This window comes from Alosa pseudoharengus, unplaced genomic scaffold, assembly GCF_046254945.1.
Source record: "Alosa pseudoharengus isolate Yale_2024_CS ecotype anadromous, Long Island Sound unplaced genomic scaffold, YU_APseudo_1.1 YU_APseudo_1.1_scf_10, whole genome shotgun sequence".
Classification (NCBI taxonomy): domain Eukaryota; kingdom Metazoa; phylum Chordata; class Actinopteri; order Clupeiformes; family Clupeidae; genus Alosa; species Alosa pseudoharengus.
The window spans coordinates 36,366,506-36,374,005 of NW_027468565.1; the positions used below are offsets into that span (position 1 = coordinate 36,366,506).

A 7,500-nucleotide genomic window follows, 5' to 3' on the forward strand; every position below is an offset into this window, starting at 1 on the left:
ACACACACACACACACACACACACACACACACACACACACACACATTGTACACACACACACACACACACACACACACACACACACACACACACACACACACACACACACACACACACACACACACACACACATGCATGCATTAAACACTGTCTTCGGAGGATCCCCTTGCCCCACACATAACTGTCTCCTGTGTGATCAGATTTACATCTGATCTGCTGTATCACCCGTGACATTTTTTGGACGGCTTTCACCTCATAAATAATTGGAGGAGCAAAATGGCTGGTTTGCAATAGCAGTTAAAATGACTGAGTATTGTTTGAAGAAAAATATTATGAGGGGTTTGTGCGAGGCGTGTTATCATAATACATCATGGCACACCAGCAGTGCCGCACAATGGTCTTATTTTTCAATTAATTTTCTTATGGAAAGCAGATTTCATGGTAGATGTTTTATCTGTTCATCAGATGACGTAAACTTGCTTCATCTCCATTCCAGTGTACCTCCTGTTGCTGTACTCTTCACTGATTTAACTCCAGGATGTTGTCAGTGGGGATGTGTAGCAAATGATTTTGTGCTGGCTGCAAAAGAGCGTTGGGAGCTGACAAGCACTCATACATTTTGTTCTCGCTTGGCAGAGAAGCAACAGATTAGGGCCCTATCTTAGACCTGGCGGAAAGCGCAACGCAAGGCTTATTCTTATCTTACCATCAATAAAGCCATGACTTTTTCACCAGAAAAACGTGGTCTATAGCGAAAGGAACATATAAAGCACAGCTGAAGACGCACTGTCATGAGATGCCCTTAGCAACTAGTCCCTGCACAACAACTCCTCTGCTATCCTAAGGTTTTTTATTCAGTCATTCGAACATTATTAAGGTAAGTGTTGTTTTTTTCAGGATATGTTTTCAATGGTAACCCCTTGTCAGTCAATAGTGAAAGTAAATAACTGTGTAGAACTGTTTTGTCATTGACCATGAGTTCACGGTGAAGTTAGTTTCACTTTGCCTATGAGTAACTATGACTATGAGTGCAGATGCATGTAGGCTAAACTCTGCTAGTCACAAACAGGTTTCAGTAAAGCAAGATTCAGTGGAATCCCTGTGTTCCATATATGGATGTTTCGCGTGCAAGCAGATTCCTTCAAATGCGCAGCTGACTGGCAAAATACAGATGCGCAGTTTGAAATTGCTCTGCTTGCTGTTAAAGGGAATGACAGATGTCACTCTCATTGGTTTAAAGGATGTTACACCCAAAACACACCCATGACTGATTAAGACACAGAAGAACCCTTTTGAACAGTGCGCCTAACATCTGATCACAAAATCACTCCGAATGTGGACCGGACACATAAATGTCTATAAGCTTTTCTGATCGCCAAGATAGGGCTATCAATGGTGTTGGTCATATGGCATGACAGAAAGCTGCCTGCCCCATATTTCAAATCCCCCTTCATGCGCACCCACATAAACTCTCTTCGGAGGATTCCCTTGCCCCACACATAACTTTCTCCTGTGTGATCAGATTTACATCTGAGCTGTTGTATCACCAGTGCATTTCTTTGGACGGCTTTCATCTCATAAATGATTGGAGGAACAAAATGGCTGTTTTGCACTAGTAGTTAAAATGACTGGGTATTGTTTTTAGAAAAAATTTATGAGGGGTTTGTGGGAGGGGTGTTATCAGAATACATCATCGCAGACCAGCACTTGGCGCACAAGGCCAGACAACAGTCTCACAGATTCACTTCAAACGTGGTCTGAGGTCTGGCCTCACACTGGGGCCGGGGTGGGAGTGGCGTCCATAAGATTAATTTATCAGTGTATCAGTGTTGTGTCGGCAACGTTCGTTTGGTTTGGTCTGGAAAAGCACAGTTCATCCTGCCTCTTCCTCCTTTCCTCCTCCTCTTCCTCGTTGTTCCATTGTTCTGCTCCAGGCATCCAAACACTGGCCTGCTGATTTATGGGTGGAAATACTTGTGGCTGCTTGTGAGTGACACCGCGAGCAAGCGAGGCTGCCGCACAGTAGCTTCATGTGCTATGGATATCTTATGAGATGAGATGTTTATATTTGCAGAACAAGAGACTCGTTTTTGTGTGTGTTTTTTTTTTTTTTTTTTACACGGCGAAAGGGGAGTCGTGTTTATCTGTTCGGGGAGGCAGGCATATCCGATAGGGGGCTAGCAGTATATAGAAATGTGGTCCTAGCCGTCTTCAGCGCCGTTTTAATGTGGTCAGGGTGGTTTGAATGTGTAGCGGGCCTCGAGAACGCTATTAGTCTAGATTGCGGGCGTAATAAAGAACTGTGCGGTCGACGGCATGTTTATAAAGTCCCAGGGGGGGGGGGGGCGGATGGGGGTCTTCATCTTCACCGAGCGGCCGCGTTTGACAGAGCATCAGGGAGGGGGCCAAGTCCAGCAGAGCGTGGGCCCTGGGCCAGGGAAAGCCTCTGCCCTAGACGTGACCCCGGCCTCCCACTCCACTTCGCTCCGCTTCAGTCCGCTCCAGACTAGTCTATCACAGCCCCGCACACTGCTGCGAGGCTGCTCCACAGGGCCTTGTACTGTCCAGCCCACTGCTAGGCCAGCCAGGTGTCCGACTGCCATGCCTGCGGTCTGGGAGGAGGGGAGGAGGGTGGCGCGTGATGGGGGTGCGATGAGGAGGTGGGGGATGTCAGAAGCTTGGCCGGAGTGTATGTGTGTGTGTGTGTGTGTGTGTGCAGGGGGGGTGTTGCAGTAGTGCTGTGTTGTCTTGTGTTGTGTTGTGTTGTGTTGTGTTTCTGGGTTGTCGGTCCAGAGGATGAGGGCATGTTTTTCATGTGTGTAGAGTCTGGCAGGCCGCGACGTCTGACACACTTAATCCCAGACGGGAGTGATCGTAGGGGTGAGCGAAAGGGAAATAAAAATGGGGGGATTTTCCCATCTTCCTCTCCTCCTCAAGCTGATTCCATTTTTGCACTGCAGTTTTGTATCACAAAGGCTTGTCCATAAACATCGTAAGGGATTCCCAGTTCCCCATGTGCAACCTCACAGTGATATATTAGACGAACACACACAAAAAAAGATAATATTTCTGTAATAAAAGTCCCAGAGACTCATAAAGCATATTACATAGGAATTATATTATCTCTCTCTTTCTCTCTCTTTTTCTCTCTCCTTCTCTTTGTTCCTTGCTGAGTAGATGCATAAGTGATGCTAGAACATATCTGGGCTTTGAGCTGTCACTCACAGTCTAGGCAAATGGGATGCAGGGCGTATCTCTCTCTCTCTGTGTGTGTGTGTGTGTGTGTGTGTGTGTGTGTGTGTGTGTGTGTGTGTGTGTGTGTGTACATGCTGGACATCATACTGTGTCACCGTTCCATCACCTCTTCCACTAGGCCTGCAAAGGGATGCCAAAGGATGACTAGGTTTTTGTATTGGATCCCTGTCTGTGTGTGTGTGTGTTTGTGTGTGTGTGTGTGTGTGTGTGTGTGTGTGTGTGTGTGTGTGTGTGTGTGTGTATTTGCGCGCGCACACACACACACATACACACACACACACACACACACACACTCAGAAAGGTGATGATAGGATTTATGAGTGGTGCGGAGAGGTGATGGCCGTTGATGTGCATAGTTATTGCACTCATGTGAGTTGCGTATTGATCAAAGAGGGGTGCCAGATGGAGCATAAGGACCCAATTATGCTTCTCTTTATTCAAAATGCTTTTAAAACCGCAGGGTCCCTGTGTTGTTTGTCAAAAGTGTGTGCATTTATGCATATCTCCGTCATTAGCTTATACCCGGGCCTGGTCCGTACTCTGTAATCATCGTATGCTGGCCATGATTGGATACAATATGTCTTCTGGTTGCTTCTGTGTCCAAAGCCTTTTCCCCCCACAGCTTCAATGCCTTCATTCATGCTCACCACAGACGCTGTCTTCCAGTTCTATCTTAAGAGACAATTCAGAATGTGGTCGGGGTGATTCTATAGCAGTAGCCCGAGCCAGAGCGTGGGATTGGCGTGGGATTCGTCACGGGGCTCTGCAGACTCAGGGCGCTGGCGGACGGTCATCCAGATGAAGACGATCTGTCACGCTGTTCCAGCTCTTGACCTACGTTTTGCCATTTTGGCATGTTCTTCGAAACAAACCAGAGTTTGAGTGCATTTTGCATTCCGCTATCATCCGGGTTTTTTTTCTGCATCAGGCTTAGAGGCCACTTTTGAGAATAGACACGGAGAGACATGCTTTTCTCTCTTTTGCCATGTATTTATAACAAGCAAAAACACGCAAATGTCCAACCAAACTACATTTGGGTATATACATTTGCCAAACAGACCCTTTCATTTTGTAAAAAAAAAATCGGAAAGGTACGCAATAGCTGCTTTCAGGCCTAGGTGTAAGTCCGCATGTTCTGCGGATGTCAAGCGGTTTGGCCGTACGTTGTATATCTGAACAACATAACCGGCTATGAATTCCGAACTTAGCCAGCTCTGGCACTACTCCCCTCCTAATATTTCCGACGGACATTATGTAAATGAACGAAACGAGAAACATGCGGAGATTCTGTAAATGTGCGTGTTCAACCACGTTCAACCTGTTCAACCACGCGGAGATTCTGTTCATGTGTGTTAATGTAAGCATGTTAGCATCATATCTGAATCACCCGAAGGGTCGGACCTCCGTTTCTCAAAGCTCCGCATGTGCTGCGGAGGACGTGTCTGAAAGCAGCTAGTGTTACATAGCCACTAACTGCTCTGCACTCAGACCCTTTCTGTATTGATTCACCCCCCCCACCTGGATTCATCTGAGCCTGTTGGGGCCCCCACTCTCCCGATGAAAGGCCCGTATACATTTAGAGCGTGCCCCAAATATCCACCAGCTTTGGGAGCTTCGAGTAGCAAACCAAATATACAGAGGTATTCTCAAACAACCTGTGCCTGCCAATGACAACACTCCTATTTATTTATGTATTTATGTGGATTTCCTGCAACGCTTGTCGAGGTGGCGGGACCTGTACGCAGTGGCCCGTGTGAGGCAGCTCTGAGATGGGCGCTCGAGCTGTGAGGAGAGCTGGCTCTTGTGTGTGTGTGTGTGACTGTGTGTGTGTGTGTGTGTGTGACTGTGTGTGTGTGTGTGTGTGTGTGTGTGTGTGTGTGTGTGTGTGCGAGGCTCAGAGTGCTCATAATGATGCTGCTGTCCCTAATGTTTATACTTCTTTTTTCCCCACTGTATTTGTGATAGTGTGTTTGTGTGTGTTTTCTCTCTCTCTCTCTCTCTCTCTCTCTCTCTCTCTGTGTGTGTGTGTGTGTGTGTGTGTGTGTGTGTGTGTGTGTGTGTGTGTATGTGTCATTTCATCCTGTGCAGACTATGCCAACCTTGCCAGTTCTTGTAGCTCAGCCAAGATATGCGACTACCCTGGAGGGAAATATGTGTGCGTGTGTGTGAGTGTGTCTGTGTATGTTTTGTGTGTGGGTCTCTGAGTGGGTATCTGTTTGCCTGTGTGTGTGTGTGTGTGTGTGTGTGTGTGTGTGTGTGTATGCATGTCAGTGAGTGTGACGTTTGTTTTGTTAATGAATGTGTCTGTTGTGAAGAACTGTATCAAATACATGTCTGTTTCTATCTGTGTGCACGTTATTCTGACCTGTAGGTTTATTTGGAAGGGTTTACTTATGCATGCACAGCATGTGTCTATGTGCGTGTGTGTGTCTTTGATTACAATTAATACTTTATGTGTATGTATTTAGAATTGAACATACTGTACAGTATATGTCCATGGGACAGTTTGCGTGTTTGTGTATGTACTGTATATGTGTATGTGTGTGTTTGTGTGTGTTAGAGAGAACCATTACTGGCAGGGGCATGCATTATTGGGCATTATTGTATACTGGTAAATGGTAAATGCTAAATGCGTGTTTTTTGTATGTGTGTGTGTGTTTTATTTGTGTGCATTTTAAGTGTGAATGAATGTGTGTATATTCAAGTGCATACTGTATGTGTGCCTATCTGTTGGTGTGTGTGAGAGGGGAGTGATTGCAGAAGTGTGCTCGTGAATCTGTGCATGCGTGTGTACTGCATGTGTGCATGCATTTGTGTATCTGTATGGTTGTGTGTGTGTGTGTGTGTGTACGTATGTGTATGTGTGTGTGTGTGTGTGTGTGTGTGTGTGTGTGTGTGTGTGTGTGTGCGTGTACATATGTGTATGTGTGTGCGCATAATGTGTGTATGTGTGTGTGTGTGTGTGTGTGTGTGTGTGCGGGCCTACACATAAGAGACTCCCTGATAGTGTGAGAGGCTGTCCGTCTCTAACATAGCGTGGCGTTGTGCTGCGGAGGCCACTGCTGACAGCTGTGAAGCCTTGCAGGGGTGTCCTGGACGCCGCCGGCCGTTTCCAGCAGCACTGAGGCGCACTTCATCTCAGCGCTGATGGATAAACACCGGGGGCCTCCCGGGACCCCACACCTAATTGCTACTGTCTCCGCTGGCCAATTATCAGCGGACACAGCTGACACCCCATAATTACCCGTTTCAATCACAGACTAATTAGCATGCAAATGTTCATCATGCTTCATGAAATGACTGGTGAAGCTCAAGCTAGATGAGAGGGGTTCATTATTTTTCCTTTTTCCTTCTCTTTCCACTCTATTTTCCCACATTTCTTTCCATTATGATGAGACTGGACTTTTTGGCCCTACTATTCTTGACAAGCAGTCAAGCCTGCAGACATCTGTCTGTCTGTCTGTGTGTGTGTGTGTGTGTGCCTGTGTGTGCGTGGCTGCTAATGCTTAAATGGGATTTTGTCTGCTGCTGTCATCGATTGGTCTCCCTGGTGACGGCGATCGCGGCGTATTAGCGGTGCTGTTGAGCTGTGTAATGGCTTCTGGGACAGCCCAGACGGCCTGTGGGGAGACGATGTGCTGCCGAGAGATGAGGAGCCGGGGGGCGGGGGGGGGGGAGGGTTCGGTGGGGGATTGGATGTTCGGTGATGAGCCGGGGGGCGGGGGGGGGGCGGGTTCGGTGGGGTATTGGATGTTCGGTGATGTTCGGTGATGAGCCGTTACGGCATCAATTGTCAGCTGCTGCAGGAAACGCTCCCTGGCGACACCCCCCCCCCCCCTCCCCGAGTCCTGTGGTCATCAGCTGATTGCCGAAACTGCCGTCTGTCCTGAGGATGAACAAGTGGTCATTTGTCAGGGAGCTCCCCCTCCCCCCTTTGCCAAAACTTGACCCTGGCTCGAGAGCAAACAGCCTTCTTTTGCGCGGCCCACAAACATTCTAATTTTACCAGGGAGCTTTTCGAACCCAAAGTCACATCCAGGTGCGTACGAGCGCGTGAATATGAAATGATAAGTCAACACTGTGCACAGACGGGAGTTTGTCGCGCTCCGTCGCACAGCGGGGATGTGAGGAATGAGGAATGCAAATAAAAACCATTTTCCTCCTGTGAGACGGGCAGACTGAAGTCAACCTGTTCTCAGGCTCACTGACCACCGGACTCTCTCTACCCACCTCTCTCTCTCTCTC

At 47.7% G+C, this 7,500-nt stretch overlaps 1 protein-coding gene across 4 annotated transcripts in view; it reads left to right on the forward strand.

Annotated features, from left to right (window-relative positions):
* Positions 1–7,500, forward strand: part of znf469 (zinc finger protein 469) — a 256,202-nt gene that overhangs the window by 81,898 nt on the left and 166,804 nt on the right. The gene's annotated exons all lie outside the window — the stretch shown is intronic.